Consider the following 27,824-nt stretch of genomic DNA (forward strand, 5'->3'; position numbering starts at 1 on the left):
TATATATCTGTGTTATTTTGTAGGGTGTCTTTTCTGATTTTCATCCACAGGTGTGTGTCTCCTCTCTGTACTGGGCATAGGGCTGCTCGGAGCTCCTCCCTGTACCACACGATAATCCCCCACGAGGCCCTGCCACACCTGACTTTGGGTTTTTTATAGGAGGGCACAATCAGCTCCCTGTATCCATTGTATCCATCCAGTGTATAGACATATCTGCACAGCACCAAGTCTCTACAAGAATGAAAACATCTGAACTATTTACAGTGTTGATCAGTTCAGGGCCTGTGCTCTTCATTCCAAAAGTTGAGGAGCGTAAACCCTGCATATTCCAACTGCTTATTTTAAAGGACATGTTAATATATTTTATTATACTTGTCTCTTCTACATAAGAAAGTTTAATTTGTGGTCTACAACTGATATTATATTACTATTAATAATTATATATGGATATACATAATAATCACACAAAGATTTTATCTTTGCATCAAAATATCAGAATAATTAAATCACATTTTTTCTTACTCTCCATCTCCACAACCATATATATGTGTGTTGAGGCTCAGTTAACTCAGCAGTGTGGTACAGATGACACTGAGGAGTTGCCTTATCTGGGCCAGCTGGGCAGCATCGGGCCTCCAGGCTCTGGAAGCCGCTGCTGCGTGGCTGTGTGGCTGTGCTGGTCCCCGGCTGTCCGCTCTGCTGTGCTGGACGGGCCCTCTGGGGATGGGGGGGTGGGGAATGGGGCCGCGGGGTCTCAGGGGCTGGGGCTGGGGTGGAGCCGGTGGCTGGGGATGTGGCCGGGGGCTGGGGGGTTTGCTCCTGGTCTCGAGGTGGGGGTGTGTGGGGTTTCGGCCCAGGGTTGTGTCCTTGAGGACCTTTGAGATGATCCTCACACCCGTCTTGTTGAGGTGGACGTGGTCATACAGGTGATGTGGCTGGATGTCTCAGTGGTGTGCCAGGTGGACGTTGGGGAGGAGGGCACATCTTCGGGACACTTCTGCGTTGATGGCCTGGATGATGTGCAGGGGCACGTCTGTGCGGGGCAGCAGTGTGGAGATGGAAATTTTGGCAGTTGGGAATTCCTCTGTGGCTTTCGTTGCTACCTGTCTCAGGGCTGAGGCCACATCGCCCCTGCGGGCACTCAGGTCGTTAGTGCCGGTGTGGATGAGGATGTGTTTGACTTGGCAAAGCCTCCTCTTGGAGAGAAAGCTCCAGGGCTCTCTGTGCTGTGGAGCACCAAAGCTTTTTCACTTTTCGCCCAGGGAAGAGGCGCCTCTCAACCAGGAACTTCCCATTGGATTCGCTCAGAATGACCACCTCTGCGTTGACCTGCCACTCCGGGTTTGCGTCGGGAGTGGTGGGGGCAGCGGGTGTGTTTTGGGGGAGTGGCGTTTCAGGGGGTTGTGTATTAGTGGCAGGTCTGGTGATAGTGGGTGTGTCAGGAGTGGTGGGGAGTGTGGGGGGAGTGTGGGTGGATCAGTGGGTGCGTCAGGGGTTGGAGGTGTTGTGGGGTCAGTGCAGTGCAGTCTCTGTGCTCCAGTGATGTGTAGCTCCTCTCTTAGCTCCTCCAGCTGGCTCTGCAGGCTCCTTAGCTGGCTGTGCTGGGGTGTCCTGGTCAGCTCCTCCCTCGCTCTGCGCAGCTCCGTCCTCAGGGTTTGGCTCTGCTCCTCCAGGTCTCTCACTGCTGCTCTCAGCTCATGGATCTCAGCCTTGTGCTGCATCTTTAGTCTGTGCATCTCATCCCGGAGCTGATCGCACAAGGAGGTCTGGGCCAGGGTGCTCAAGGTCTGCTCCCTGAACTCCGCAAACTCCAGCTCCAGCACTGATAGGCATTCCTTTAGTGTTTTAATGTTGCTGGAGAGTTTTGGGGAGACAGGGGGGCAGTCTGTGGGAGATGGGGCACTGTCTGGCTCCGTGTGGCTGGGGGCAGACTGCAGGGTGGCCGGCTCTGGCTCTTGTTTCTCTACCTCAGTCTGCTGCTTTGAGGTGTGGAAGCCGAGAGCTAATTGGTCCAGGCTGCTCTCGCTGCCCTGCACCATGATGGTCCCGTTGTGGTATACATTAAAAGTGAGCATCACACTGTCTGTGTCTTTCTCTACCAGCACTGAGATCTGCCTGCCTCTGCTAATGCCCCTCTTGTTGTTATTGGGGTATGTCTGGCACAGGGTTTTGTGAAAGGCGGTGTAGAACAGTAGATTGTTCTTGACCCTGTTTTCTCCTTTACCGGTGTAGTCTAGGATGAGGGTCTAAGGAGATGCTCTCATCACAGCTTGTTTGTAGTCCTTCTTAGCCTGTGCAGAGCGAATGTCTTCAGGGTATCGGATTTCAAAAGGCAGCTCTGCAGTCAGACTGCTGTTCGATAGATTTCTATCAGTCTCAGTGGCAGTTGGGCTCTCTCCTACTGTCACTCTATTCAAATCGGAGCTCTGCATTTTCATTGGCTGAGTCAACTACTGAGAATGCTTATTTATTTTATTAATACATATTTTTTTGTTTAATTATTTGTCTCTTACCTCCAATTCTTGTCTTCAGCTTTTCTTTTCTGAACTGTCTCTCTGCTTTCTTCTTTTTGTGTTTCTCTTAAAATTATTATTTTTTGAATACTTTTTCTTCTGAATTTCTATTCCATGTCTTCTGTGTATGTTTATAGTGCTATATATTCATTTGTAAATCACAAATTAAATCCGCTTATGTATAAAAACAAATGTTTTTTAGGAGCTCATATTCCTCTCTCTCTCTCTCTCTCTCTCTCTCTCTCTCTCTCTCTCTCTCTCTCTCTCAATTCATTTCATTTGTATTGTCAAAGCAATTGGACATACATACACATACATACATATACACTCACCTAAAGGATTATTAGGAACACCTGTTCAATTTCTCATTAATGCAATTATCTAATCAACCAATCACATGGCAGTTGCTTCAATGCATTTAGGGGTGTGGTCCTGGTCAAGACAATCTCCTGAACTCCAAACTGAATGTCTGAATGGGAATGAAAGGTGATTTAAGCAATTTTGAGCGTGGCATGGTTGTTGGTGCCAGACGGGCCGTTCTGAGTATTTCACAATCTGCTCAGTTACTGGGATTTTCACGCACAACCATTTCTAGGGTTTACAAAGAATGGTGTGAAAAGGGAAAAACATCCAGTATGCGGCAGTCCTGTGGGCGAAAATGCCTTGTTGATGCTAGAGGTCAGAGGACAATGGGCCGACTGATTCAAGCTGATAGAAGAGCAACTTTGACTGAAATAACCACTCGTTACAACCGAGGTATGCAGCAAAGCATTTGTGAAGCCACAACACGTACAACCTTGAGGCGGATGGGCTACAACAGCAGAAGACCCCACCGGGTACCACTCATCTCCACTACAAATAGGAAAAAGAGGTGAGACATTCAGATGGTAGAGTCAGAATTTGGCGTAAACAGAATGAGAACATGGATCCATCATGTCTTGTTACCACTGTGCAGGCTGGTGGTGGTGGTGTAATGGTGTGGGGGATGTCTTCTTGGCACACTTTAGGCCCCTTAGTGCCAATTGGGCATCGTTTAAATGCTACGGCCTACCTGAGCATTGTTTCTGACCATGTCCATCCCTTTTTGACCACCATGTACCCATCCTCTGATGGCTACTTCCAGCAGGATAATGCACCATGTCACAAAGGTCGAATCATTTCAAATTGGTTTCTTGAACATGACAATGAGTTCACTGTACTAAACTGGCCCCCACAGTCACCAGATCTCAACCCAATAGAGCATCTTTGGGATGTGGTGGAACGGGAGCTTCGTGCCCTGGATGTGCATCCCACAAATCTCCATCAACTGCAAGATGCTATCCTATCAATATGGGCCAACATTTCTAAAGAATGCTTTCAGCACCTTGTTGAAGCAATGCCACGTAGAATTAAAGCAGTTCTGAAGGCGAAAGGGGGTCAAACACAGTATTAGTATGGTGTTCCTAATAATCCTTTAGGTGAGTTCATCGTAGCTCTTAAAACTCTCTTTCTGTCTGGAGGAGATATAATTGAAGTATTGTACACGTACCCGGCTACTTTCAACACCCTTTCCTGCACTGATATTTTTCCCTCCATTTTCCTTTTTTTTTTGTTTTTTTTTCCTGGAAGTTCCGTCAATACCCGCCAGCCTTTAAGAGACATCATGCAGCCAGGCCTCTTGGCTTGTGGCCACACCGTCCTGAATGCGCCCAATCTCGTCAGATTTCGGAAGTTAAACGGGGCAGGGCCTGGTCAGTACTTGGATGGGAGACCTCCTAGAAATACCAGGTGCTGCAAGCTTTTTACGTCTCCTGGGTAACTTCATCGTAGCTCTTAATACTCTCTTTCTGTCTCCAGGAGATATAATTGAAGAAGTGTACACGTACCCGGCTACTTTCAACACCCTTTCCTGCACTGATATTTTTCCCTCCTTTTTTCTTTTTTTTTTTTTTTTTTCTTGCTGGAAATTCCGTCAATACCCGCCAGCCTTTAAGAGACATCATGCAGCCAGACATCTCCTCTTGCGGCCACACCGTCCTGAACGTGCCCGATCTTGTCAGATCTCGGAAGCTAAACGGGGCAGGACCTGGTCAGTACTTAAATGTGAGACATCCAGGAAATACCAGGTGCTGCCAGCTTTTTACGTCTCCTGGGGAACTTCATCGTAGCTCTTTATACTCTCTTTCTGTCTGGAGAAGATATAATTGAAGAATTGTACACGTACCCGGCTACTTTCAACACCCTTTGCTGCACTGGTATTTTTCCCTCCTTTTTTCTTTTTTTTTTTTTTTTTTCTTGGTGGAAATTCCGTCAATACCCGCCAGCCTTTAAGAGACATCATGCAGCCAGACATCTCCTCTTGCGGCCACACCGTCCTGAACGTGCCCGATCTTGTCAGATCTCGGAAGCTAAACGGGGCAGGACCTGGTCAGTACTTAAATGTGAGACCTCCAGGAAATACCAGGTGCTGCCAGCTTTTTACGTCTCCTGGGGAACTTCATCGTAGCTCTTTATACTCTCTTTCTGTCTGGAGAAGATATAATTGAAGAATTGTACACGTACCCGGCTACTTTCAACACCCTTTGCTGCACTGGTATTTTTCCCTCTATTTTTCTTTTTTTTTTTTGCTGCCAGTTCCGTCAATACCCGCCAGCCTTTAAGAGACATCATGCAGCCAGGCCTCTCGGCTTGCGGCCACACCATCCTGAACGCGCCCGATCTCGTCAGATCTCGGAAGCTAAACGGGGCAGGACCTGGTCAGTACATGAATGTGAGACCTCCTGGAAATACCTCGTGCTGCAAGCTTTTACGTCTCCTGGGTAACTTTATCGTAGCTCTTAATACTCTCTATCTGTCTGGAGGAGATATAATTGAAGAATTGTACACGTACCCGGCTACTATCAACACCCTTTCCTGCACTGATATTTTTCCCTCCATTTTTCATTTTTTTTTTTTTTTTTTTTGCTGGAAATTCCGTCAATACCCGCCAGCCTATAAGAGACATCATGCAGCCAGGCATCTCGGCTTGCGGCCACACCATCCTGAACTCGCCCGATCTCGTCAGATCTTGGAAGCTAAACGGGGCAGGACCTGGTCAGTACTTAGATGGGAGACCTCCTGGAAATACCTGGTGCTGCAAGCTTTTTACGTCTCCTGTGAAACTTCATCGTAGCTCTTAATACTCTCTATCTGTCTGGAGGAGATATAATTGAAGTATTGTACACGTACCCGGCTACTTTCAACACCCTTTCCTGCACTGATATTTTTCCCTCCATTTTCCTTTTTTTTTTGTTTTTTTTTGCTGGAAGTTCCGTCAATACCCGCCAGCCTTTAAGAGACATCATGCAGCCAGGCCTTTTGGCTTGCGGCCACACCGTCCTGAACGCGCCCGATCTCGTCAGATCTCGGAAGGTAAAAGGGGCAGGGCCTGGTCAGTACTTGGATGGGTGACCTCCTGGAAATACCTGGTGCTGCAAGCTTTTTTGTCTCCTGGGTAACTTCATCGTAGCTCTTAGTACTCTCTTTCTGTCTGGAGGAGATATAATTGAAGTATTGTACACGTACCTGGCTACTTTCAACAGCCTTTGCTGCACTGATATTTTTCCCTCCATTTTTCTTTTTTTTTTTGCTGGAAGTTCCGTCAATATCCGCCAACCATTAAGAGACATCATGCAGCCAGGCCTCTCGGCTTGTGGCCACACCGTCCTGAATGCGCCCGATCTCGTAAGATCTCGGAAGCTAAACGGGGCAGGGCCTGGTCAGTACTTGGATGGGTGACCTCCTGGAAATGCCAGGTGCTGCAAGCTTTTTACGTCTCCTGGGTAACTTCATCGTAGCTCTTAATACTCTCTTTCTGTCTGGAGGAGATATAATTGAAGAATTGTACACGTACCCGGCTACTTTCAACACCCTTTCCTGCACTGGTATATTTCCCTCTATTTTTCTTTTTTTTTTTTGCTGGCAGTTCCGTCAATACCCGCCAACCTTTAAGAGACATCATGCAGCCAGGCCTTTCGGCTTGTGGCCACACCGTCCTGAATGCGCCCGATCTCGTCAGATCTCGGAAGCTTAACGGGGCAGGGCCTGGTCAGTACTTGGATGGGAGACCTCCTAGAAATACCAGGTGCTGCAAGCTTTTTACGTCTCCTGGGTAACTTCATCGTAGCTCTTAATACTCTCTCTCTGTCTGGAGGAGATATAATTGAAGTATTGTACACGTATCCAGCTACTTTCAACACCCTTTCCTGCACTGATATTTTTCCCTCCATTTTTCAATTTTTTTTTTTTTTTTTTTTGCTGGAAATTCCGTCAATACCCGCCAGCCTTTAAGAGACATCATGCAGCCATGCATCTCGGCTTGCGGCCACACCATCCTGAACGCGCCCGATCTCGTCAGATCTCGGAAGCTAAACGGGGCAGGACCTGGTCAGTACATGAATGTGAGACCTCCTGGAAATACCTGGTGCTGCAAGCTTTTACGTCTTCTGGGTAACTTTATCGTAGCTCTTAATACTCTCTATCTGTCTGGAGGAGATATAATTGAAGTATTGTACACGTACCCAGCTACTGTCAACACCCATTGCTGCACTGATATTTTTCCATCCATTTTTCTTTTTTTTTTTTTTTTTTGCTGGAAGTTCCGTCAATACCCGCCAACCTTTAAGAGACATCATGCAGCCAGGCCTCTCGGCTTGCGGCCACACCGTCCTGAATGCGCCCGATCTCGTCAGATCTCGGAAGCTAAACGGGGCAGGACCTGGTCAGTACTTGGATGGGAGACCTCCTAGAAATACCAGGTGCTGCAAGCTTTTTACGTCTCCTGGGTAACTTCATCGTAGCTCTTAATACTCTCTCTCTGTCTGGAGGAGATATAATTGAAGTATTGTACACGTATCCAGCTACTGTCAACACCCTTTGCTGCACTGATATTTTTCCATCCATTTTTCTTTTTTCTTTTTTTCTTTTTTTTTTTTTGCTGGAAGTTCCGTCAATACCCGCCAACCTTTAAGAGACATCATGCAGCCAGGCCTTTCGGCTTGTGGCCACACCGTCCTGAATGCGCCCGATCTCGTCAGATCTCGGAAGCTTAACGGGGCAGGGCCTGGTCAGTACTTGGATGGGAGACCTCCTAGAAATACCAGGTGCTGCAAGCTTTTTACGTCTCCTGGGTAACTTCATCGTAGCTCTTAATACTCTCTTTCTGTCTCCAGGAGATATAATTGAAGAATTGTACACGTACCCGGCTACTTTCAACACCCTTTGCTGCACTGATATTTTTCCATCCATTTTTCTTTTTTTTTTTTTTTTTTGCTGGCAGTTCCGTCAATACCCGCCAACCTTTAAGAGACATCATGCAGCCAGGCCTCTCGGCTTGCGGCCACACCGTCCTGAATGCGCCCGATCTCGTCAGATCTCGGAAGCTAAACGGGGCAGGACCTGGTCAGTACTTGGATGGGAGACCTCCTAGAAATACCAGGTGCTGCAAGCTTTTTACGTCTCCTGGGTAACTTCATCGTAGCTCTTAATACTCTCTCTCTGTCTGGAGGAGATGTAATTGAAGAATTGTACACGTACCCGGCTACTTTCAACACCCTTTGCTGCACTGGTATATTTCCCTCTATTTTTCTTTTTTTTTTTGCTGGCAGTTCCGTCAATACCCGCCAGCCTTTAAGAGACATCATGCAGCCAGGCATCTCGGCTTGCGGCCACACCATCCTGAACGCGCCCGATCTCGTCAGATCTCGGAAGCTAAACGGGGCAGAGCCTGGTCAGTACTTGGATGGGAGACCTCCTAGAAATACCAGGTACTGCAAGCTTTTTACGTCTCCAGGGTAACTTCATCGTAGCTCTTAATACTCTCTTTCTGTCTCCAGGAGATATAATTGAAGAATTGTACACGTACCCGTCTACTTTCAACACCCTTTGCTGCACTGGTATTTTTCCCTCTATTTTTATTTTTTTTTTTGCTGGCAGTTCCGTCAATACCCGCCAGCCTTTAAGAGACATCATGCAGCCAGGCATCTCGGCTTGCGGCCACACCATCCTGAACGCGCCCGATCTCGTCAGATCTCGGAAGCTAAACGGGGCAGGACCTGGTCAGTACATGAATGTGAGACCTCCTGGAAATACCTTGTGCTGCAAGCTTTTACGTCTCCTGGGTAACTTTATCGTAGCTCTTAATACTCTCTATCTGTCTGGAGGAGATATAATTGAAGTATTGTACACGTACCCAGCTACTGTCAACACCCTTTGCTGCACTGATATTTTTCCATCCATTTTTTTTTTTTTTTTTGCTGGAAGTTCCGTCAATACCCGCCAACCTTTAAGAGACATCATGCAGGCAGGCCTTTCGGCTTGTGGCCACACCGTCCTGAATGCGCCCGATCTCGTCAGATATCGGAAGCTAAACGGGTCAGGGCCTGGTCTGTAATTGGATGGGAGACCTCCTAGAAATACCAGGTGCTGCAAGCTTTTTACGTCTCCTGGGTAACTTCATCGTAGCTCTTAATACTCTCTTTCTGTCTCCAGGTGATATAATTGAAGAATTGTACACGTACCCGGCTACTTTCAACAGCCTTTCCTGCACTGATATTTTTCCCTCCATTTTTCTATTTTTTTTTTTTTTTTTTTGCTGGAAATTCCGTGAATACCCGCCAGCCTTTAAGAGACATCATGCAGCCAGGCATCTCGGCTTGCGGCCACACCATCCTGAACTCGCCCGATCTCGTCAGATCTTGGAAGCTAAACGGGGCAGGACCTGGTCAGTACATGAATGTGAGACCTCCTGGAAATACCTGGTGCTGCAAGCTCTTACGTCTCCTGGGTAACTTTATCGTAGCTCTTAATACTCTCTATCTGTCTGGAGGAGATATAATTGAAGAATTGAACACGTACCCGGCTACCTTCAACACGCTTTGCTGCACTGATATTTGTCCCTCCATTTTTCTTTTTTCTTTTGTTTTTTGCTGGAAGTTCCATCAATACCCTCCAGCCTTTAAGAGACATCATGCAGCCAGGCTTCTTAGCTTGCGGCCACACCGTCCTGAACGCGCCCGATCTCGTCAGATCTCGGAAGCTAACGGGGCAGGGCCTGGTCAGTACTTGGATGGGTGACCTCCTGGAAATACCAGGTGCTGCAAGCTTTTTACGTCTCCTGGGTAACTTTATCGTAGCTCTTAATACTCTCTTTCAGTCTGCAGGAGATATTATTGAAGAATTGTACACGTACCCGGCTACTTTCAACACCCTTTCCTGCACTGATATTTTTCCCTCCATTTTTCTATTTTTTTTTTTTTTTTTTTGCTGGAAGTTCCGTCAATACCCGCCAACCTTTAAGAGACATCATGCAGCCAGGCCTTTCGGCTTGTGGCCACACCGTCCTGAATGCGCCTGATTTCGTCAGATCTCGGAAGCTAAACGGGGCAGGGCCTGGTCAGTACTTGGATGGGAGACCTCCTAGAAATACCAGGTGCTGCAAGCTTTTTACGTCTCCTGGGTAACTTCATCGTAGCTCTTAATACTCTCTTTCTGTCTCCAGGAGATATAATTGAAGAATTGTACACGTACCCGGCTACTTTCAACACCCTTTGCTGCACTGGTATATTTCCCTCTATTTTTCTTTTTTTTTTTTGCTGGCAGTTCCGTCAATACCCGCCAGCCTTTAAGAGACATCATGCAGCCAGGCATCTCGGCTTGCGGCCACACCATCCTGAACGCGCCCGATCTCGTCAGATCTCGGAAGCTAAACGGGGCAGGACCTGGTCAGTACATGAATGTGAGACCTCCTGGAAATACCTAGTGCTGCAAGCTTTTACGTCTCCTGGGTAACTTTATCGTAGCTCTTAATACTCTCTCTCTGTCTGGAGGAGATATAATTGAAGTATTCTACACGTATCCAGCTACTGTCAACACCCTTTGCTGCACTGATATTTTTCCATCCATTTTTCTTTTTTCTTTTTTTTTTTTTTTTTTTTGCTGGAAGTTCCGTTAATACCCGCCAACCTTTAAGAGACATCATGCAGCCAGGCCTTTCGGCTTCTGGCCACACCATCCTGAATGCGCCCGATCTCGTCAGATCTCGGAGGCTAAACGGGGCAGGACCTGGTCAGTACTTGGATGGGAGACCTCCTAGAAATACCAGGTGCTGCAAGCTTTTTATGTCTCCTGGGTAACTTCATCGTAGCTCTTAATACTCTCTTTCAGTCTGGAGGAGATATAATTGAAGAATTGTACACGTACCCGGCTACTTTCAACAGCCTTTGCTGCACTGGTATTTTTCCCTCTATTTTTCTTTTTATTTTTGCTGGCAGTTCCGTCAATACCCGCCAGCCTTTAAGAGACATCATGCAGCCAGGCCTCTCGGCTTGCGGCCACACCGTCCTGAACGCGCCCGATCTCGTCAGATCTCGGAATTTAAACGGGGCAGGGCCTGGTCAGTACTTTTATAGGTGACCTTCTGGAAATACGAGGTGCTGCAAACTTTTTACGTCTCCTGGGTAACTTCATCGTAGCTCTTAATACTCTCTTTCTGTCTCCAGGAGATATAATTGAAGAATTGTACACGTACCCGGCTACTTTCAACACCCTTTGCTGCACTGGTATATTTCCCTCTATTTTTCTTTTTTTTTTTTGCTGGCAGTTCCGTCAATACCCGCCAGCCTTTAAGAGACATCATGCAGCCAGGCATCTCAGCTTGCGGCCACACCATCCTGAACTCGCCCGATCTCGTCAGATCTTGGAAGCTAAACGGGGCAGGACCTGGTCGGTACATGAATGTGAGACCTCCTGGAAATACCTGGTGCTGCAAGCTTTTACGTCTCCTGGGTAACTTTATCGTAGCTCTTAATACTCTCTATCTGTCTGGAGGAGATATAATTGAAGTATTGTACACTTACCCAGCTACTGTCAACACCCTTTGCTGCACTGATATTTTTCCATCCATTTTTTTTTTTTTTTTTTTTTTTGCTGGAAGTTCCGTCAATACCCGCCAACCTTTAAGAGACATCATGCAGCCAGGCCTCTCGGCTTGCGGCCACACCGTCCTGAATGCGCCCGATCTCGTCAGATCTCGGAAGCTAAACGGGGCAGGGCCTGGTAAGTACTTGGATGGGAGACCTCCTAGAAATACCAGGTGCTGCAAGCTTTTTACGTCTCCTGGGTAACTTCATCGTAGCTCTTAATACTCTCTTTCTGTCTTCAGGAGATATAATTGAAGAATTGTACACTTACTAGGCTACTTTCAACACCCTTTGCTGCACTGATATTTTTCCCTCCATTTTTCTTTTTATTTTATTTTTTTGCTGGAAGTTCCGTCAATATCCGCCAGCCTTTAAGAGACATCATGCAGCCAGGCCTCTTGGCTTGTAGTCACACCGTCCTGAACGCGCCCGATCATATCAGATTTCGGAAGCTAAACGGGGCAGGGCCTGGTCAGTACTTGGATGTGTGACCTCCTGGAAATACCAGGTGCTGCAAGCTTTTTACGTCTCCTGGGTAACTTCATCGTAGCTCTTAATACTCTCTTTCTGTCTCCAGGAGATATAATTGAAGAATTGTACACGTACCCGGCTACTTTCAACACCCTTTGCTGCACTGGTATATTTCCCTCTATTTTTCTTTTTTTTTTTTGCTGGCAGTTCCGTCAATACCCGCCAGCCTTTAAGAGACATCATGCAGCCAGGCATCTCGGCTTGCGGCCACACCATCTTGAACGCGCCCGATCTCGTCAGATCTCGGAAGCTAAACGGGGCAGGACCTGGTCAGTACATGAATGTGAGACCTCCTGGAAATACCTCGTATTGCAAGCTTTTACGTCTCCTGGGTAACTTTATCGTAGCTCTTAATACTCTCTATCTGTCTGGAGGAGATATAATTGAAGTATTGTACACGTACCCAGCTACTGTCAACACCCTTTGCTGCACTGATATTTTTCCATCCATTTTTTTTTTTTTTTTTTTTTTTTTTTTTGTTCCTGGAAATTCCGTCAATACCCGCCATCCTTTAAGAGACATCGTGCAGCCAGGCATCTCGGCTTTCGGCCACACCATACTGAACGCGCCCGATCTCGTCAGATCTCGGAAGCTAAACGGGGCAGGACCTGGTTAGTACATGAATGTGAGACCTCCTGGAAATACCTAGTGCTGCAAGCTTTTACGTCTCCTGGGTAACTTTATCGTAGCTCTTAATACTCTCTCTCTGTCTGGAGGAGATATAATTGAAGAATTGTACATGTACCCGGCTACTTACAACACCCTTTGCTGCACTGATATTTTTCCCTCCCTTTTTCTATTTTTTTTTTTTTTTTTTTTGCTGGAAGTTCCGTCAATACTTGCCAGCCTTTAAGAGACATCATGCAGCCAGGTCTCTTGGCTTGCGGCCACACCATCCTGAACGCGCCTGATCTCATCATATCTCGGAAGCAAAACGGGGCAGGGTCTGGTCAGTACTTGGTTGGGTGACCTCCTGGAAATGCCAGGTGCTGCAAGCTTTTTACGTCTCCTGGGTAACTTCATCGTAGCTCTTAATACTCTCTTTCTGTCTGGAGGAGATATAATTGAAGAATTGTACACGTACCCGGCTACTTTCAAAACCCATTACTGCACTGATATTTTTCCCTCCATTTTTCTTTTTCTTTTTTTTTTTTTTTTTTTTTGCTGGAAGTTCCATCAATACCCGCCAGCCATTAAGAGACATCATACAGCCAGGCCTCTTGGCTTGCGGCCACATTGTCCTGAACGTGCCTGATCTCGTTAGATCTCGGAAACTAAACGGGGCAGGGCCTGATCAGTTATTGGATGGGAGACCTCCAGGAAATACCTGGTGCTGCAAGCTTTTTACGTCTCCTGGGAAACTTAATCGTAGCTCTTAATACTCTCTATCTGTCTGGAGGTGTTATAATTGAGGAATTGTACACGTACCCGGCTACTTTCATCAGCCTTTGCTGCACTGGTATTTCTCCCTCTATTTTTCTTTTTTTTTTTTGCTGGAAGTTCCGTCAATACCCGCCAGCCTTTAAGAGACATCATGCAGCCAGGCGTCTCGGCTTGCGGCCACACCATCCTGAACGCGCCCGATCTCGTCAGATCTCGGAAGCTAAACGGGGCGGGACCTGGTCAGTACTTGAATGTGAGACCTCCTGGAAATACCTGGTGCTGCAAGCCTTTTACGTCTCCTGGGTAACTTCATCGTAGCTCTTAATACTCTCTTTCTGTCTGGAGGAGATATAATTGAAGAATTGTACACGTACCCGGCTACTTTCAACACCCTTTCCTGCACTGATATTTTTCCCTCCATTTTTCTATTTTTTTTTTTTTTTTTATTTGCTGGAAATTCCGTCAATACCCGCCAGCCTTTAAGAGACATCATGCAGCCAGGCCTCTCGGCTTGTGGCCACACCGTCCTGAATGCGCCCGATCTCGTAAGATCTCGGAAGCTAAACGGGGCAGGGCCTGGTCAGTACTTGGATGGCTGACCTCCTAGAAATACCAGGTGCTGCAAGCTTTTTACGTCTCCTGGGTAACTTCATCGTAGCTCTTAATACGCTCTTTCTGTCTGGAGGAGATATAATTCAAGTATTGTACACGTACCCGGCTACTTTCAACACCCTTTGCTGCACTGGTATTTCTCCCTCCATTTCTCTTTTTTTTTATTGCTGGCAGTTCCGTCAATACCCGCCAGCCTTTAAGAGACATCATGCAGCCAGGCATCTCGGCTTGCGGCCACACCGTCCTGAACGCGTCCGATCTCGTAAGATCTCGGAAACTGAGTGGGGCAGGGCCTGGTCAGTACTTGGATGGGAGACCTCCTGGAAATACCAGGTGCTGCAAGCTTTTTACGTCTGCTGGGTAAGTTTATCGTAGCTCTTAATACTCTCTTTCTGTCTGGAGGAGATATAATTGAAGTATTGTACACGTACCCGGCTACTTTCAACACCCATTGCTGCACTGATATTTTTCCCTCCATTTTTCTTTTTTTTTTTTTTTGCTGGAAGCTCCGTCAATACCCGCCAACCATTAAGACACATCATGCAGCCAGGCCTCTCGGCTTGCGGCCACACCGCCCTGAACACCCCCAATCTCGTCAGACCTCGGAAGCTGAACGGGGCAGTGCCTGTTCAGTACTTGCATGGGAGACCTGCTGGAAATAAAAGGTGCTGCAAGCATCTTACGTCTCCTGAGTAACTTCATCGTAGCTTTTAATACTCTCTTTCTGTCTGGAAGAGATATAATTGAAGAATTGTACACGTACCCGGCTACTTTCAACACCCTTTGCTGCACTGATATTTTTCCCTCCATTTTTCTTTTTTCTTTTTTTTTTGCTGGCAGTTCCGTCAATACCCGCCAGCCTTTAAGAGACATCATGCAGCCAGGCGTCTCGGATTGCGGCCACACCATCCTGAACGCGCCCGATCTCGTCAGATCTCGGAGGCTAAACGGGGCAGGACCTGGTCAGTACTTGGATGGGAGACCTCCTAGAAATACCAGGAGCTGCAAGCTTTTTATGTCTCCTGGGTAACTTCATCGTAGCTCTTAATACTCTTTTTCAGTCTGGAGGAGATATAATTGAAGAATTGTACACGTACCCGGCTACTTTCAACAGCCTTTGCTGCACTGGTATTTTTCCCTCTATTTTTCTTTTTATTTTTGCTGGCAGTTCCGTCAATACCCGCCAGCCTTTAAGAGACATCATGCAGCCAGGCCTTTCGGCTTGCGGCCACACCGTCCTGAACGCGCCCGATCTCGTCAGATCTCGGAATTTAAACGGGGCAGGGCCTGGTCAGTACTTTTATAGGTGACCTTCTGGAAATACGAGGTGCTGCAAACTTTTTACGTCTCCTGGGTAACTTCATCGTAGCTCTTAATTCTCTCTTTCTGTCTGGAGGAGATATAATTGAAGAATTGTACATGTACCTGGCTACTTTCAACACCCTTTGCTGCACTGATATTTTTACCACCATTTCTCTTTTTTTTTATTTGCTGGCTGTTCCGTCAATACCCGCCAACCATTAAGAGACATCATGCAGCCAGGCATCTCGGCTTGCGGCTACACCATCCTGAACACGCCCGATCTCGTCAGATCTCGGAAGCTAAACGGGGCAGAACCTGGTCAGTACTTGAATGTGAGACCTCCTGGAAATACCTGGTGCTGCAAGCTTTTACGTCTCCTGGGTAACTTTATCGTAGCTCTTAATACTCTCTTTCAGTCTGGAGGAGATATAATTGAAGAATTGTACACGTACCCGGCTACTTTCAACACCATTTCCTGCACTGATATTTTTCCCTCCATTTTTCTATTTTTTTTTTTTTTTTTTATGCTGGAAATTCCGTCAATACCCGCCAGCCTTTAAGAGACATCATGCAGCCAGGCGTCTCGGCTTGTGGCCACACCGTCCTGAACGCGCCCGATCTCGTCAGATCTCGGAAACTAAACGGGGCAGGACCTGGTCAGTACATGAAAGTGAGACCTCCTGGAAATACCTAGTGCTGCAAGCTTTTACGTCTCCTGGGTAACTTTATCGTAGCTCTCAATACTCTCTCTCTGTCTGGAGGAGATATAATTGAAGTATTGTACACGTATCCAGCTACTGTCAACACCCTTTGCTGCACTGATATTTTTCCATCCATTTTTCTTTTTTCTTTTTTTCTATTTTTTTTTTGCTGGAAGTTCCGTCAATACCCGCCAACCTTTAAGAGACATCATGCAGCCAGGCCTTTCGGCTTGTGGCCACACCGTCCTGAATGCGCCCGATCTCGTCAGATCTCGGAAGCTAAACGGGGCAGGGCCTTGTCAGTACTTGGATGGGAGACCTCCTAGAAATACCAGGTGCTGCAAGCTTTTTACGTCTCCTGGGTAACTTCATCGTAGCTCTTAATACTCTCTTTCTGTCTCCAGGAGATATAATTGAAGAATTGTACACGTACCCGGCTACTTTCAACACCCTTTGCTGCACTGGTATATTTCCCTCTATTTTTCTTTTTTTTTTTGCTGGAAGTTCCGTCAATACCCGCCAACCTTTAAGAGACATCATGCAGCCAGGCATCTCGGCTTGCGGCCACACCGTCCTGAATGCGCCCGATCTCGTCAGATCTCGGAAGCTAAACGGGGCAGGGCCTGGTCAGTACTTGGATGGGAGACCTCCTAGAAATACCAGGTGCTGCAAGCTTTTTACGTCTCCTGGGTAACTTCATCGTAGCTCTTAATACTCTCTTTCTGTCTCCAGGAGATATAATTGAAGAATTGTACACGTACCCGGCTACTTTCAACACCCTTTGCTGCACTGGTATATTTCCCTCTATTTTTCTTTTTTTTTTTTGGTGGCAGTTCCGTCAATACCCGCCAGCCTTTAAGAGACATCATGCAGCCAGGCATCTCGGCTTGCGGCCACACCATCCTGAACGCGCCCGATCTCGTCAGATCTCGGAAGCTAAACGGGGCAGGACCTGGTCAGTAAATGAAAGTGAGACCTCCTGGAAATACCTAGTGCTGCAAGCTTTTACGTCTCCTGGGTAACTTTATCGTAGCTCTCAATACTCTCTATCTGTCTGGAGGAGATATAATTGAAATATTGTACACGTACCCAGCTACTGTCAACACCCTTTCCTGCACTGATATTTTTCCCTCCATTTTTCTATTTTTTTTTTTTTTTTTTTTTGCTGGAAGTTCCGTCAATACCCGCCAACCTTTAAGAGACATCATGCAGCCAGGCTTCTCGGCATGCGGCCAAACCGTCCTGAACGTGCCCGATCTCGTAAGATCTCGGAAGCTAAACGGGGCAGGACCTGGTCAGTACTTGGATGGGAGACCTGCTGGAAATACCTGGTGCTGCAAGATTTTACGTCTCCTGGGTAACTTTATCGTAGCTCTTAGTTCTTTCTTTCTGTCTGGAGGAGATATAATTTAAGAATTGTACACGTACCCAGCTACTGTCAACACCCTTTGCTGCACTGATATTTTTCCATCCATTTTTCTTTTTTTTTTTTTTTTTTTTTTTTTTGCTGGAAGTTCTGTCAATACCCGCCAACCTTTAAGAGACATCATGCAGCCAGGCCTTTCGGCTTGTGGCCACACCGTCCTGAATGCGCCCGATCTCGTCAGATCTCGGAAGCTAAACGGGGCAGGGCCTGGTCAGTACATGAATGTGAGACCTCCTGGAAATACCTGGTGCTGCAAGCTTTTACGTCTCCTGGGTAACTTTATCGTAGCTCTTAATACTCTCTTTCTGTCTCCAGGAGATATAATTGAAGAATTGTACACGTACCCGGCTACTTTCAACACCCTTTCCTGCACTGATATTTTTCCCTCCAGTTTTCTATTTTTTTTTTTTTTTTTTTTGCTGGAAATTCCGTCAATACCCGCCAGCCTTTAAGAGACATCATGCAGCCAGGCATCTCGGCTTGCGGCCACACCATCCTGAACTCGCCCGATCTCGTCAGATCTTGGAAGCTAAACGGGGCAGGACCTGGTCAGTACATGAATGTGAGACCTCCTGGAAATACCTGGTGCTGCAAGCTTTTACGTCTCCTGGGTAACTTTATCGTAGCTCTTAATACTCTCTATCTGTCTGGAGGAGATATATTTGAAGAATTGTACACGTACCCGGCTACTTTCAACACCCTTTCCTGCACTGATATTTCTCCATCCATTTTTCTTTTTTTTTTTTTTTTTTGCTGGAAATTCCGTCAATACACGCCAGCCTTTAAGAGACATCATGCAGCCAGAAATCTCGGCTTGCGGCCACACCGTCCTGAACGCGCCCGATCTCGTCAGATCTCGGAAGCTAAACGGGGCAGGACCTGGTCAGTACATGAATGTGAGACCTCCTGGAATTACCTGGTGCTGCAAGCTTTTACGTCTCCTGGGTAACTTTATCGTAGCTCTTAATACTCTCTATCTGTCTGGAGGAGATATAATTGAAGAATTGTACACGTACCCGGCTACTTTCAACACCCTTTCCTGCACTGATATTTTTCCCTCCAGTTTTCTATTTTTTTTTTTTTTTTTTTTGCTGGAAATTCCGTCAATACCCGCCAGCCTTTAAGAGACATCATGCAGCCAGGCATCTCGGCTTGCGGCCACACCATCCTGAACTCGCCCGATCTCGTCAGATCTTGGAAGCTAAACGGGGCAGGACCTGGTCAGTACATGAATGTGAGACCTCCTGGAAATACCAGGTGCTGAAAGCTTTTTACATCTCCTGGGTAACTTCAGCGTAGCTCTTAATACTCTCATTCAGTCTGGAGGAGATATAATTGAAGAATTGTACATGTACCCGGCTACTTTCAACACCCTGTCCTGCACTGATATTTTTCCCTCCATTTTTCTATTTATTTATTTTTTATTTTTTGCTGGAAGTTCCGTCAATACCCGCCAGCCTTTAAGAGACATCATGCAGCCAGGCCTCTTGGCTTGCGGCCACACCGTCCTGAACACGCCCGATCTCATCAGATCTTGGAAGCTAAGCGGGGCAGGGCCTGGTCAGTACTTGGATGGGAGACCTCCTGGAAATACCTGGTGCTGCAAGCTTTTTACGTCTCCTGGGAAACTTCATCGTAGCTCTTAATACTCTCTATCTGTCTGGAGGAGATATAATTGAAGTATTGTACACGTACCCGGCTACTTTCAACAGCCTTTGCTGCACTGATATTTTTCCCTCCATTTTCCATTTTTTTTTTTTTTTTTTTTTGCTGGAAGTTCCGTCAATACCCGCCAGCCTTTAAGAGGAATCATGCAGCCGGGCCTCTTGGCTTTCGGCCACACCGTCCTGAACGCGCATGATATCGTCAGATCTCGGAAGCTAAACGGGCAGGACCTGGTCAGTACTTGAATGTGAGACCTCCTGGAAATACCAGGTGCTGCAAGCTTTTACGTCTCCTGGGTAACTTTATCGTAGCTCTTAATACTCTCTTTCAGTCTGCAGGAGATATAATTGAAGAATTGTACACGTACCCGGCTACTTTCAACACCCTTTCCTGCACTGATATTTTTCCCTCCATTTTTCTATTTTTTTTTTTTTTTTTTTTTGCTGGAAGTTCCGTCAATACCCGCCAACCTTTAAGAGACATCATGCAGCCAGGCCTTTCGGCTTGTGGCCACACCGTCCTGAATGCGCCCGATCTCGTCAGATCTCGGAAGCTAAACGGGGCAGGGCCTGGTCAGTACTTGGATGGGAGAGCTCCTAGAAATACCAGGTGCTGCAAGCTTTTTACGTCTCCTGGGTAACTTCATCGTAGCTCTTAATACTCTCTATCTGTCTGGAGGAGATATAATTGAAGTATTGTACACGTACCCAGCTACTGTCAACACTATTTGCTGCACTGATATTTTTCCATCCATTTTTCTTTTTTTTTTTTTTTTTTGCTGGCAGTTCCGTCAATACCCGCCAGCCTTTAAGAGACATCATGCAGCCAGGCATCTTGGCTTGCGGCCACACCATCCTGAACGCGCCCGATCTCGTCAGATCTCGGAAGCAAAACGGGGCAGGGCCTGGTCAGTACTTTGATGGGAGACCTCCTGGAAATACCAGGTCCTGCAAGCTTTTTACGTCTCCTGGGTAACTTCATCGTAGCTCTTAATACTCTCTTTCTGTCTCCAGGAGATATAATTGAAGAATTGTACACGTACGTACCCGGCTACTATCAACACCCTTTCCTGCACTGATATTTTTCCCTCCATTTTTCTTTTTTTTTTTTTTTTTTTTTGCTGGAAATTCCGTCAATACCCGCCAGCCTTTAAGAGACATCATGCAGCCAGACATCTCGGCTTGCGGCCACACCGTCCTGAACGCGCCCGATCTTGTCAGATCTCGGAAGCTAAACGGGGCAGGACCTGGTCAGTACATGAATGTGAGACCTCCTGGAAATACCTCGTGCTGCAAGCTTTTACGTCTCCTGGGTAACTTTATCGTAGCTCTTAATACTCTCTATCTGTCTGGAGGAGATATAATTGAAGTATTGTACACGTACCCGGCTACTTTCAACACCCTTTGCTGCACTGGTATATTTCCCTCTATTTTTCTTTTTTTTTTTGCTGGCAGTTCCGTCAATACCCGCCAGCCTTTAAGAGACATCATGCAGCCAGGCATCTCGGCTTGCGGCCACACCATCCTGAACGCGCCCGATCTCGTCAAATCTCGGAAGCTAACGGGGCAGGTCCTGGTCAGTACTTGGATGGGAGACCTCCTAGAAATACCAGGTGCTGCAAGCTTTTTACGTCTCCTGGGTAACTTCATCATAGCTCTTAATACTCTCTTTCAGTCTGTAGGAGATATTATTGAAGAATTGTACACGTACCCGGCTACTTTCAAAACCCTTTGCTGCACTGATATTTTTCCCTCCATTTTTCTTTTTTCTTTTTTTTTTTGCTGGAAGTTCCGTCAATACCCGCCAGCCTTAAAGAGACATCATGCAGCTGGGCCTCTCGGCTTTCGGCCACACCGTCCTGAATGCGCATGATATCGTCAGATCTCGGAAGCTAAGCGGGGCAGGACCTGGTCAGTACTTGAATGTGAGACCTCCTGGAAATACCAGGTGCTGCAAGCTTTTACGTCTCCTGGGTAACTTTATCGTAGCTCTTAATACTCTCTTTCAGTCTGCAGGAGATATAATTGAAGAATTGTACACGTACCCGGCTACTTTCAACACCCTTTCCTGCACTGATATTTTTCCCTCCATTTTTCTATTTTTTTTGTTTTTCTTTTTGCTGGAAGTTCCGTCAATACCCGCCAACCTTTAAGAGACATCATGCAGCCAGGCCTTTTGGCTTGTGGCCACACCGTCCTGAATGCGCCCGATCTCGTCAGATCTCGGAAGCTAAACGGGGTAGGGCCTGGTCAGTACTTGGATGGGAGACCTCCTAGAAATACTAGGTGCTGCAAGCTTTTTACGTCTCCTGGGTAACTTCATCGTAGCTCTTAATACTCTCTTTCTGTCTCCAGGAGATATAATTGAAGAATTGTACACGTACCCGGCTACTTTCAACACCCTTTGCTGCACTGGTATATATCCCTCTATTTTTCTATTTTTTTTTTGCTGGCAGTTCCGTCAATACCCGCCAACCTTTAAGAGACATCATGCAGCCAGGCCTTTCGGCTTGTGGCCACACCGTCCTGAATGCGCCCGATCTCGTCAGATCTCGGAAGCTAAACGCGGCAGGACCTGGTCAGTACATGAAAGTGAGACCTCCTGGAAATACCTAGTGCTGCAAGCTTTTACGTCTCCTGGGTAACTTTATCGTAGCTCTTAATACTCTCTCTCTCTCTGGAGGAGATATAATTGAAGTATTGTACACGTACCCAGCTACTGTCAACACCCTTTGCTGCACTGATATTTTTCCATCCATTTTTCTTTTTTCTTTTTTTCTTTTTTTTTTTTGCTGGAAGTTCCGTCAATACCCGCCAACCTTTAAGAGACATCATGCAGCTGGGCCTCTCGGCTTTCGGCCACACCGTCCTGAATGCGCATGATATCGTCAGATCTCGGAAGCTAAACGGGGCAGGACCTGGTCAGTACTTGAATGTGAGATCTCCTGGAAATACCAGGTGCTGCAAGCTTTTACGTCTCCTGGGTAACTTTATCGTAGCTCTTAATACTCTCTTTCAGTCTGCAGGAGATATAATTGAAGAATTGTACACGTACCCGGCTACTTTCAACACCCTTTCCTGCACTGATATTTTTCCTTCCATTTTTCTATTTTTTTTTTTTTTTCTTTTTGCTGGAAGTTCCGTCAATACCCGCCAACCTTTAAGAGACATCATGCAGCCAGGCCTTTTGACTTGTGGCCACAACGTCCTGAATGCTCCCGATCTCGTCAGATCTCGGAAGCTAAACGGGGCAGGGCCTGGTCAGTACTTGGATGGGAGACCTCCTAGAAATACCAGGTGCTGCAAGCTTTTTACGTCTCCTGGGTAACTTCATCGTAGCTCTTAATACTCTCTTTCTGTCTCCAGGAGATGTAATTGAAGAATTGTACACGTACCCGGCTACTTTCAACACCCTTTGCTGCACTGGTATATTTCCCTCTATTTTTCTTTTTTTTTTTTGCTGGCAGTTCCGTCAATACCCGCCAGCCTTTAAGAGACATCATGCAGCCAGGCATCTTGGCTTACGGCCACACCATCCTGAACGCGCCCGATCTCGTCAGATCTCGGAAGCTAAACGGGGCAGGACCTGGTCAGTACATGAAAGTGAGACCTCCTGGAAATACCTAGTGCTGCAAGCTTTTACGTCTCCTGGGTAACTTTATCGTAGCTCTTAATACTCTCTATCTGTCTGGAGGAGATATAATTGAAGTATAGTACACGTACCCAGCTACTGTCAACACCCTTTGCTGCACTGATATTTTTCCATCCATTTTTTTTTTTTTTTTTTTTTTTTGCTGGAAGTTCCGTCAATACCCGCCAACCTTTAAGAGACATCATGCAGCCAGGCCTCTTGGCTTGCGGCCACACCATCCTGAACGCGCCCGATCTCGTCAGATCTCGGAAACTAAACGGGGCAGGGCCTGGTCAGTACTTGGATGGGAGACCTCCTAGAAATACCTGGTGCTGCAAGCCTTTTACGTCTCCTGGGTAACTTCATCGTAGCTCTTAATACTCTCTTTCTGTCTCCAGGAGATATAATTGAAGAATTGTACACGTACCCGGCTACTTTCAACACCCTTTGCTGCACTGATATGTTTCCCTCCATTTTTCTATTTTTTTTTTTTTTTTTTTTGCTGGAAATTCCGTCAATACCCGCCAGCCTTTAAGAGACATCATGCAGCCAGGCCTCTTGGCTTGCGGCCACACCGTCCTGAACGCGCCCGATCTCGTCAGATCTCGGAAGCTAAACGGGGCAGGGCCTGGTCAGTACTTGGATGGGTGACCTCCTAGAAATACCAGGTGCTGCAAGCTTTTTACGTCTCCTGGGTAACTTCATCGTAGCTCTTAATACTCTCTTTCTGTCTCCAGGAGATGTAATTGAAGAATTGTACACGTACCCGGCTACTTTCAACACCCTTTGCTGCACTGGTATATTTCCCTCTATTTTTCTTTTTTTTTTTTGCTGGCAGTTCCGTCAATACCCGCCAGCCTTTAAGAGACATCATGCAGCCAGGCATCTCGGCTTACGGCCACACCATCCTGAACGCGCCCGATCTCGTCAGATCTCGGAAGCTAAACGGGGCAGGACCTGGTCAGTACATGAAAGTGAGACCTCCTGGAAATACCTAGTGCTGCAAGCTTTTACGTCTCCTGGGTAACTTTATCGTAGCTCTTAATACTCTCTCTCTGTCTGGAGGAGATATAATTGAAGTATTGTACACGTATCCAGCTACTGTCAACACCCTTTGCTGCACTGATTTTTTTCCATCCATTTTTCTTTTTTCTTTTTTTCTTTTTTTTTTTTGCTGGAAGTTCTGTCAATACCCGCCAACCTTTAAGAGACATCATGCAGCCAGGCCTTTCAGCTTGTGGCCACACCGTCCTGAATGCGCCCGATCTCGTCAGATCTCGGAAGCTAAACGGGGCAGGGCCTGGTCAGTATTTGGATGGGAGACCTCCTAGAAATACCAGGTGCTGCAAGCTTTTTACGTCTCCTGGGTAACTTCATCGTAGCTCTTAATACTCTCTTTCTGTCTCCAGGAGATATAATTGAAGAATTGTACACGTACCCGGCTACTTTCAACACCCTTTGCTGCACTGGTATATTTCCCTCTATTTTTCTTTTTTTTTTTGCTGGCAGTTCCGTCAATACCCGCCAGCCTTTAAGAGACATCATGCAGCCAGACATCTCGGCTTGCGGCCACACAATCCTGAAAGCGCCCGATCTCGTCAGACCTCGGAAGCTAAACGAGGCAGGGCCTGGTCAGTACTTGGATGGGAGACCTCCTAGAAATACCAGGTGCTGCAAGCTTTTTACGTCTCCTGGGTAACTTCATCGTAGCTCTTAATACTCTCTTTCTGTCTCCAGGAGATATAATTGAAGAATTGTACACGTACCCGGCTACTTTCAACACCCTTTGCTGCACTGGTATATTTCCCTCTATTTTTCTTTTTTTTTTTTCGCTGGCAGTTCCGTCAATACCCGCCAGCCTTTAAGAGACATCATGCAGCCAGGCATCTCGGCTTGCGGCCACACCATCCTGAACGCGCCCGATCTCGTCACATCTCGGAAGCTAAACGGGGCAGGACCTGGTCAGTACATGAAAGTGAGACCTCCTGGAAATACCTAGTGCTGCAAGCTTTTACGTCTCCTGGGTAACTTTATCGTAGCTCTTAATACTCTCTTTCTGTCTCCAGGAGATATAATTGAAGAATTGTACACGTACCCGGCTACTTTCAACACCCTTTCCTGCACTGATATTTTTCCCTCCATTTTTCTATTTTTTTTTTTTTTTTTTTTGCTGGAAATTCCGTCAATACCCGCCAGCCTTTAAGAGACATCATGCAGCCAGGCCTCTTGGCTTGCGGCCACACCGTCCTGAACGCGCCCGATCTCGTCAGATCTCGGAAGCTAAACGGGGCAGGGCCTGGTCAGTACTTGGATGGGAGACCTCCTAGAAATACCAGGTGCTGCAAGCTTTTTACGTCTCCTGGGTAACTTCAACGTAGCTCTTAATACTCTCTTTCTGTCTCCAGGAGATGTAATTGAAGAATTGTACACGTACCCGGCTACTTTCAACACCCTTTGCTGCACTGGTATATTTCCCTCTATTTTTCTTTTTTTTTTTTTGCTGGCAGTTCCGTCAATACCCGCCAGCCTTTAAGAGACATCATGCAGCCAGGCATCTTGGCTTACGGCCACACCATCCTGAACGCGCCCGATCTCGTCAGATCTCGGAAGCTAAACGGGGCAGGACCTGGTCAGTACATGAAAGTGAGACCTCCTGGAAATACCTAGTGCTGCAAGCTTTTACGTCTCCTGGGTAACTTTATCGTAGCTCTTAATACTCTCTATCTGTCTGGAGGAGATATAATTGAAGTATAGTACACGTACCCAGCTACTGTCAACACCCTTTGCTGCACTGATATTTTTCCATCCATTTTTTTTTTTTTTTTTTTTTTTGCTGGAAGTTCCGTCAATACCCGCCAACCTTTAAGAGACATCATGCAGCCAGGCCTCTTGGCTTGCGGCCACACCATCCTGAACGCGCCCGATCTCGTCAGATCTCGGAAGCTAAACGGGGCAGGGCCTGGTCAGTACTTGGATGGGAGACCTCCTAGAAATACCTGGTGCTGCAAGCCTTTTACGTCTCCTGGGTAACTTCATCGTAGCTCTTAATACTCTCTTTCTGTCTCCAGGAGATATAATTGAAGAATTGTACACGTACCCGGCTACTTTCAACACCCTTTCCTGCACTGATATTTTTCCCTCCATTTTTCTATTTTTTTTTTTTTTTTTTTTGCTGGAAATTCCGTCAATACCCGCCAGCCTTTAAGAGACATCATGCAGCCAGGCCTCTTGGCTTGCGGCCACACCGTCCTGAACGCGCCCGATCTCGTCAGATCTCGGAAGCTAAACGGGGCAGGGCCTGGTCAGTACTTGGATGGGAGACCTCCTAGAAATACCAGGTGCTGCAAGCTTTTTACGTCTCCTGGGTAACTTCATCGTAGCTCTTAATACTCTCTTTCTGTCTCCAGGAGATGTAATTGAAGAATTGTACACGTACCCGGCTACTTTCAACACCCTTTGCTGCACTGGTATATTTCCCTCTATTTTTCTTTTTTTTTTTTTGCTGGCAGTTCCGTCAATACCCGCCAGCCTTTAAGAGACATCATGCAGCCAGGCATCTCGGCTTACGGCCACACCATCCTGAACGCGCCCGATCTCGTCAGATCTCGGAAGCTAAACGGGGCAGGACCTGGTCAGTACATGAAAGTGAGACCTCCTGGAAATACCTAGTGCTGCAAGCTTTTACGTCTCCTGGGTAACTTTATCGTAGCTCTTAATACTCTCTCTCTGTCTGGAGGAGATATAATTGAAGTATTGTACACGTATCCAGCTACTGTCAACACCCTTTGCTGCACTGATTTTTTTCCATCCATTTTTCTTTTTCTTTTTTTCTTTTTTTTTTTTGCTGGAAGTTCTGTCAATACCCGCCAACCTTTAAGAGACATCATGCAGCCAGGCCTTTCAGCTTGTGGCCACACCGTCCTGAATGCGCCCGATCTCGTCAGATCTCGGAAGCTAAACGGGGCAGGGCCTGGTCAGTACTTGGATGGGAGACCTCCTAGAAATACCAGGTGCTGCAAGCCTTTTACGTCTCCTGGGTAACTTCATCGTAGCTCTTAATACTCTCTTTCTGTCTCCAGGAGATATAATTGAAGAATTGTACACGTACCCGGCTACTTTCAACACCCTTTCCTGCACTGATATTTTTCCCTCCATTTTTCTATTTTTTTTTTTTTTTTTTTTGCTGGAAATTCCGTCAATACCCGCCAGCCTTTAAGAGACATCATGCAGCCAGGCCTTTTGGCTTGCGGCCACACCGTCCTGAACGCGCCCGATCTCGTCAGATCTCGGAAGCTAAACGGGGCAGGGCCTGGTCAGTATTTGGATGGGAGACCTCCTGGAAATACCTAGTGCTGCAAGCTTTTACGTCTCCTGGGTAACTTTATCGTAGCTCTTAATACTCTCTCTCTGTCTGGAGGAGATATAATTGAAGTATTGTACACGTATCCAGCTACTGTCAACACCCTTTGCTGCACTGATTTTTTTCCATCCATTTTTCTTTTTTCTTTTTTTCTTTTTTTTTTTGCTGGAAGTTCTGTCAATACCCGCCAACCTTTAAGAGACATCATGCAGCCAGGCCTTTCAGCTTGTGGCCACACCGTCCTGAATGCGCCCGATCTCGTCAGATCTCGGAAGCTAAACGGGGCAGGGCCTGGTCAGTATTTGGATGGGAGACCTCCTAGAAATACCAGGTGCTGCAAGCTTTTTACGTCTCCTGGGTAACTTCATCGTAGCTCTTAATACTCTCTTTCTGTCTCCAGGAGATATAATTGAAGAATTGTACACGTACCCGGCTACTTTCAACACCCTTTGCTGCACTGGTATATTTCCCTCTATTTTTCTTTTTTTTTTTGCTGGCAGTTCCGTCAATACCCGCCAGCCTTTAAGAGACATCATGCAGCCAGACATCTCGGCTTGCGGCCACACAATCGTGAAAGCGCCCGATCTCGTCAGACCTCGGAAGCTAAACGAGGCAGGGCCTGGTCAGTACTTGGATGGGAGATCTCCTAGAAATACCAGGTGCTGCAAGCTTTTTACGTCTCCTGGGTAACTTCATCGTAGCTCTTAATACTCTCTTTCTGTCTCCAGGAGATATAATTGAAGAATTGTACACGTACCCGGCTAC

General features: G+C 46.8%; 19 non-coding genes and 51 pseudogenes across 19 annotated transcripts; all 70 read left to right on the plus strand.

Annotated features, from left to right (window-relative positions):
• The first annotated feature begins 4,173 nt into the window (after positions 1 to 4,173).
• On the plus strand, positions 4,174 to 4,292 carry LOC136736302 (uncharacterized; annotated as a pseudogene).
• Positions 4,293 to 4,511: 219 nt separating this feature from the next.
• On the plus strand, positions 4,512 to 4,630 carry LOC136736085 (uncharacterized; annotated as a pseudogene).
• A 219-nt stretch (positions 4,631 to 4,849) lies between these two features.
• On the plus strand, positions 4,850 to 4,968 carry LOC136736626 (uncharacterized; annotated as a pseudogene).
• A 210-nt stretch (positions 4,969 to 5,178) lies between these two features.
• On the plus strand, positions 5,179 to 5,297 carry LOC136736506 (uncharacterized; annotated as a pseudogene).
• Positions 5,298 to 5,515: 218 nt separating this feature from the next.
• LOC136736240 (uncharacterized) lies at positions 5,516 to 5,634 on the plus strand (annotated as a pseudogene).
• Positions 5,635 to 5,852: 218 nt separating this feature from the next.
• Positions 5,853 to 5,971, plus strand: LOC136736159 (5S ribosomal RNA). The gene has a single exon (XR_010811597.1). It is a non-coding gene; the product is annotated as a 5S ribosomal RNA (ribosomal RNA).
• A 208-nt stretch (positions 5,972 to 6,179) lies between these two features.
• Positions 6,180 to 6,298, plus strand: LOC136736136 (5S ribosomal RNA). Its single transcript, XR_010811574.1, has one exon. It is a non-coding gene; the product is annotated as a 5S ribosomal RNA (ribosomal RNA).
• A 210-nt stretch (positions 6,299 to 6,508) lies between these two features.
• On the plus strand, positions 6,509 to 6,627 carry LOC136736215 (uncharacterized; annotated as a pseudogene).
• Positions 6,628 to 6,847: 220 nt separating this feature from the next.
• On the plus strand, positions 6,848 to 6,966 carry LOC136736360 (uncharacterized; annotated as a pseudogene).
• Positions 6,967 to 7,181: 215 nt separating this feature from the next.
• Positions 7,182 to 7,300, plus strand: LOC136736142 (5S ribosomal RNA). The gene has a single exon (XR_010811580.1). It is a non-coding gene; the product is annotated as a 5S ribosomal RNA (ribosomal RNA).
• A 226-nt stretch (positions 7,301 to 7,526) lies between these two features.
• Positions 7,527 to 7,645, plus strand: LOC136736216 (uncharacterized; annotated as a pseudogene).
• Positions 7,646 to 7,861: 216 nt separating this feature from the next.
• Positions 7,862 to 7,980, plus strand: LOC136736143 (5S ribosomal RNA). The gene has a single exon (XR_010811581.1). It is a non-coding gene; the product is annotated as a 5S ribosomal RNA (ribosomal RNA).
• Positions 7,981 to 8,189: 209 nt separating this feature from the next.
• On the plus strand, positions 8,190 to 8,308 carry LOC136736245 (uncharacterized; annotated as a pseudogene).
• A 209-nt stretch (positions 8,309 to 8,517) lies between these two features.
• LOC136736495 (uncharacterized) lies at positions 8,518 to 8,636 on the plus strand (annotated as a pseudogene).
• A 208-nt stretch (positions 8,637 to 8,844) lies between these two features.
• Positions 8,845 to 8,963, plus strand: LOC136736339 (uncharacterized; annotated as a pseudogene).
• A 219-nt stretch (positions 8,964 to 9,182) lies between these two features.
• LOC136736513 (uncharacterized) lies at positions 9,183 to 9,301 on the plus strand (annotated as a pseudogene).
• Positions 9,302 to 9,516: 215 nt separating this feature from the next.
• LOC136736150 (5S ribosomal RNA) lies at positions 9,517 to 9,634 on the plus strand. Its single transcript, XR_010811588.1, has one exon. It is a non-coding gene; the product is annotated as a 5S ribosomal RNA (ribosomal RNA).
• A 219-nt stretch (positions 9,635 to 9,853) lies between these two features.
• LOC136736231 (uncharacterized) lies at positions 9,854 to 9,972 on the plus strand (annotated as a pseudogene).
• Positions 9,973 to 10,182: 210 nt separating this feature from the next.
• Positions 10,183 to 10,301, plus strand: LOC136736475 (uncharacterized; annotated as a pseudogene).
• A 224-nt stretch (positions 10,302 to 10,525) lies between these two features.
• Positions 10,526 to 10,644, plus strand: LOC136736401 (uncharacterized; annotated as a pseudogene).
• Positions 10,645 to 10,853: 209 nt separating this feature from the next.
• LOC136736524 (uncharacterized) lies at positions 10,854 to 10,972 on the plus strand (annotated as a pseudogene).
• A 210-nt stretch (positions 10,973 to 11,182) lies between these two features.
• Positions 11,183 to 11,301, plus strand: LOC136736581 (uncharacterized; annotated as a pseudogene).
• Positions 11,302 to 11,515: 214 nt separating this feature from the next.
• Positions 11,516 to 11,634, plus strand: LOC136736133 (5S ribosomal RNA). Its single transcript, XR_010811571.1, has one exon. It is a non-coding gene; the product is annotated as a 5S ribosomal RNA (ribosomal RNA).
• A 216-nt stretch (positions 11,635 to 11,850) lies between these two features.
• Positions 11,851 to 11,969, plus strand: LOC136736423 (uncharacterized; annotated as a pseudogene).
• Positions 11,970 to 12,179: 210 nt separating this feature from the next.
• LOC136736002 (uncharacterized) lies at positions 12,180 to 12,298 on the plus strand (annotated as a pseudogene).
• Positions 12,299 to 12,521: 223 nt separating this feature from the next.
• On the plus strand, positions 12,522 to 12,640 carry LOC136736009 (uncharacterized; annotated as a pseudogene).
• Positions 12,641 to 12,859: 219 nt separating this feature from the next.
• Positions 12,860 to 12,978, plus strand: LOC136736446 (uncharacterized; annotated as a pseudogene).
• A 225-nt stretch (positions 12,979 to 13,203) lies between these two features.
• On the plus strand, positions 13,204 to 13,322 carry LOC136736522 (uncharacterized; annotated as a pseudogene).
• A 210-nt stretch (positions 13,323 to 13,532) lies between these two features.
• LOC136736280 (uncharacterized) lies at positions 13,533 to 13,651 on the plus strand (annotated as a pseudogene).
• Positions 13,652 to 13,872: 221 nt separating this feature from the next.
• On the plus strand, positions 13,873 to 13,991 carry LOC136736220 (uncharacterized; annotated as a pseudogene).
• A 210-nt stretch (positions 13,992 to 14,201) lies between these two features.
• Positions 14,202 to 14,320, plus strand: LOC136736439 (uncharacterized; annotated as a pseudogene).
• A 213-nt stretch (positions 14,321 to 14,533) lies between these two features.
• Positions 14,534 to 14,652, plus strand: LOC136736069 (uncharacterized; annotated as a pseudogene).
• Positions 14,653 to 14,867: 215 nt separating this feature from the next.
• Positions 14,868 to 14,986, plus strand: LOC136736341 (uncharacterized; annotated as a pseudogene).
• A 209-nt stretch (positions 14,987 to 15,195) lies between these two features.
• On the plus strand, positions 15,196 to 15,314 carry LOC136736525 (uncharacterized; annotated as a pseudogene).
• Positions 15,315 to 15,525: 211 nt separating this feature from the next.
• LOC136736454 (uncharacterized) lies at positions 15,526 to 15,644 on the plus strand (annotated as a pseudogene).
• A 219-nt stretch (positions 15,645 to 15,863) lies between these two features.
• LOC136736040 (uncharacterized) lies at positions 15,864 to 15,982 on the plus strand (annotated as a pseudogene).
• Positions 15,983 to 16,206: 224 nt separating this feature from the next.
• Positions 16,207 to 16,325, plus strand: LOC136736233 (uncharacterized; annotated as a pseudogene).
• A 209-nt stretch (positions 16,326 to 16,534) lies between these two features.
• On the plus strand, positions 16,535 to 16,653 carry LOC136736388 (5S ribosomal RNA). Its single transcript, XR_010811665.1, has one exon. It is a non-coding gene; the product is annotated as a 5S ribosomal RNA (ribosomal RNA).
• A 210-nt stretch (positions 16,654 to 16,863) lies between these two features.
• On the plus strand, positions 16,864 to 16,982 carry LOC136736582 (uncharacterized; annotated as a pseudogene).
• Positions 16,983 to 17,202: 220 nt separating this feature from the next.
• Positions 17,203 to 17,321, plus strand: LOC136736443 (uncharacterized; annotated as a pseudogene).
• A 223-nt stretch (positions 17,322 to 17,544) lies between these two features.
• LOC136736342 (uncharacterized) lies at positions 17,545 to 17,663 on the plus strand (annotated as a pseudogene).
• A 219-nt stretch (positions 17,664 to 17,882) lies between these two features.
• LOC136736514 (uncharacterized) lies at positions 17,883 to 18,001 on the plus strand (annotated as a pseudogene).
• Positions 18,002 to 18,216: 215 nt separating this feature from the next.
• LOC136736498 (uncharacterized) lies at positions 18,217 to 18,335 on the plus strand (annotated as a pseudogene).
• Positions 18,336 to 18,554: 219 nt separating this feature from the next.
• LOC136736003 (uncharacterized) lies at positions 18,555 to 18,673 on the plus strand (annotated as a pseudogene).
• Positions 18,674 to 18,894: 221 nt separating this feature from the next.
• Positions 18,895 to 19,013, plus strand: LOC136736121 (5S ribosomal RNA). The gene has a single exon (XR_010811560.1). It is a non-coding gene; the product is annotated as a 5S ribosomal RNA (ribosomal RNA).
• A 558-nt stretch (positions 19,014 to 19,571) lies between these two features.
• Positions 19,572 to 19,690, plus strand: LOC136736244 (uncharacterized; annotated as a pseudogene).
• A 216-nt stretch (positions 19,691 to 19,906) lies between these two features.
• On the plus strand, positions 19,907 to 20,025 carry LOC136736199 (5S ribosomal RNA). Its single transcript, XR_010811637.1, has one exon. It is a non-coding gene; the product is annotated as a 5S ribosomal RNA (ribosomal RNA).
• A 223-nt stretch (positions 20,026 to 20,248) lies between these two features.
• LOC136736594 (uncharacterized) lies at positions 20,249 to 20,367 on the plus strand (annotated as a pseudogene).
• A 208-nt stretch (positions 20,368 to 20,575) lies between these two features.
• On the plus strand, positions 20,576 to 20,693 carry LOC136736464 (uncharacterized; annotated as a pseudogene).
• A 216-nt stretch (positions 20,694 to 20,909) lies between these two features.
• On the plus strand, positions 20,910 to 21,028 carry LOC136736041 (uncharacterized; annotated as a pseudogene).
• A 219-nt stretch (positions 21,029 to 21,247) lies between these two features.
• LOC136736154 (5S ribosomal RNA) lies at positions 21,248 to 21,366 on the plus strand. The gene has a single exon (XR_010811592.1). It is a non-coding gene; the product is annotated as a 5S ribosomal RNA (ribosomal RNA).
• Positions 21,367 to 21,576: 210 nt separating this feature from the next.
• On the plus strand, positions 21,577 to 21,695 carry LOC136736025 (uncharacterized; annotated as a pseudogene).
• Positions 21,696 to 21,919: 224 nt separating this feature from the next.
• On the plus strand, positions 21,920 to 22,038 carry LOC136736047 (uncharacterized; annotated as a pseudogene).
• A 220-nt stretch (positions 22,039 to 22,258) lies between these two features.
• LOC136736317 (uncharacterized) lies at positions 22,259 to 22,377 on the plus strand (annotated as a pseudogene).
• A 210-nt stretch (positions 22,378 to 22,587) lies between these two features.
• LOC136736010 (uncharacterized) lies at positions 22,588 to 22,706 on the plus strand (annotated as a pseudogene).
• Positions 22,707 to 22,921: 215 nt separating this feature from the next.
• Positions 22,922 to 23,040, plus strand: LOC136736162 (5S ribosomal RNA). The gene has a single exon (XR_010811600.1). It is a non-coding gene; the product is annotated as a 5S ribosomal RNA (ribosomal RNA).
• Positions 23,041 to 23,260: 220 nt separating this feature from the next.
• LOC136736144 (5S ribosomal RNA) lies at positions 23,261 to 23,379 on the plus strand. The gene has a single exon (XR_010811582.1). It is a non-coding gene; the product is annotated as a 5S ribosomal RNA (ribosomal RNA).
• A 210-nt stretch (positions 23,380 to 23,589) lies between these two features.
• LOC136736011 (uncharacterized) lies at positions 23,590 to 23,708 on the plus strand (annotated as a pseudogene).
• Positions 23,709 to 23,932: 224 nt separating this feature from the next.
• Positions 23,933 to 24,051, plus strand: LOC136736200 (5S ribosomal RNA). Its single transcript, XR_010811638.1, has one exon. It is a non-coding gene; the product is annotated as a 5S ribosomal RNA (ribosomal RNA).
• Positions 24,052 to 24,260: 209 nt separating this feature from the next.
• On the plus strand, positions 24,261 to 24,379 carry LOC136736303 (uncharacterized; annotated as a pseudogene).
• Positions 24,380 to 24,590: 211 nt separating this feature from the next.
• Positions 24,591 to 24,709, plus strand: LOC136736070 (uncharacterized; annotated as a pseudogene).
• A 219-nt stretch (positions 24,710 to 24,928) lies between these two features.
• LOC136736457 (5S ribosomal RNA) lies at positions 24,929 to 25,047 on the plus strand. The gene has a single exon (XR_010811672.1). It is a non-coding gene; the product is annotated as a 5S ribosomal RNA (ribosomal RNA).
• Positions 25,048 to 25,258: 211 nt separating this feature from the next.
• Positions 25,259 to 25,377, plus strand: LOC136736012 (uncharacterized; annotated as a pseudogene).
• Positions 25,378 to 25,591: 214 nt separating this feature from the next.
• On the plus strand, positions 25,592 to 25,710 carry LOC136736283 (5S ribosomal RNA). Its single transcript, XR_010811655.1, has one exon. It is a non-coding gene; the product is annotated as a 5S ribosomal RNA (ribosomal RNA).
• Positions 25,711 to 25,930: 220 nt separating this feature from the next.
• Positions 25,931 to 26,049, plus strand: LOC136736469 (5S ribosomal RNA). The gene has a single exon (XR_010811673.1). It is a non-coding gene; the product is annotated as a 5S ribosomal RNA (ribosomal RNA).
• A 211-nt stretch (positions 26,050 to 26,260) lies between these two features.
• LOC136736013 (uncharacterized) lies at positions 26,261 to 26,379 on the plus strand (annotated as a pseudogene).
• Positions 26,380 to 26,602: 223 nt separating this feature from the next.
• On the plus strand, positions 26,603 to 26,721 carry LOC136736610 (5S ribosomal RNA). Its single transcript, XR_010811688.1, has one exon. It is a non-coding gene; the product is annotated as a 5S ribosomal RNA (ribosomal RNA).
• Positions 26,722 to 26,941: 220 nt separating this feature from the next.
• LOC136736538 (5S ribosomal RNA) lies at positions 26,942 to 27,060 on the plus strand. Its single transcript, XR_010811680.1, has one exon. It is a non-coding gene; the product is annotated as a 5S ribosomal RNA (ribosomal RNA).
• Positions 27,061 to 27,283: 223 nt separating this feature from the next.
• On the plus strand, positions 27,284 to 27,402 carry LOC136736212 (5S ribosomal RNA). Its single transcript, XR_010811648.1, has one exon. It is a non-coding gene; the product is annotated as a 5S ribosomal RNA (ribosomal RNA).
• A 209-nt stretch (positions 27,403 to 27,611) lies between these two features.
• On the plus strand, positions 27,612 to 27,730 carry LOC136736391 (uncharacterized; annotated as a pseudogene).
• Positions 27,731 to 27,824: the final 94 nt, after the last annotated feature.

The sequence above is a fragment of the Amia ocellicauda genome, unplaced genomic scaffold, assembly GCF_036373705.1.
Source record: "Amia ocellicauda isolate fAmiCal2 unplaced genomic scaffold, fAmiCal2.hap1 HAP1_SCAFFOLD_46, whole genome shotgun sequence".
In the NCBI taxonomy this organism is placed as follows: domain Eukaryota; kingdom Metazoa; phylum Chordata; class Actinopteri; order Amiiformes; family Amiidae; genus Amia; species Amia ocellicauda.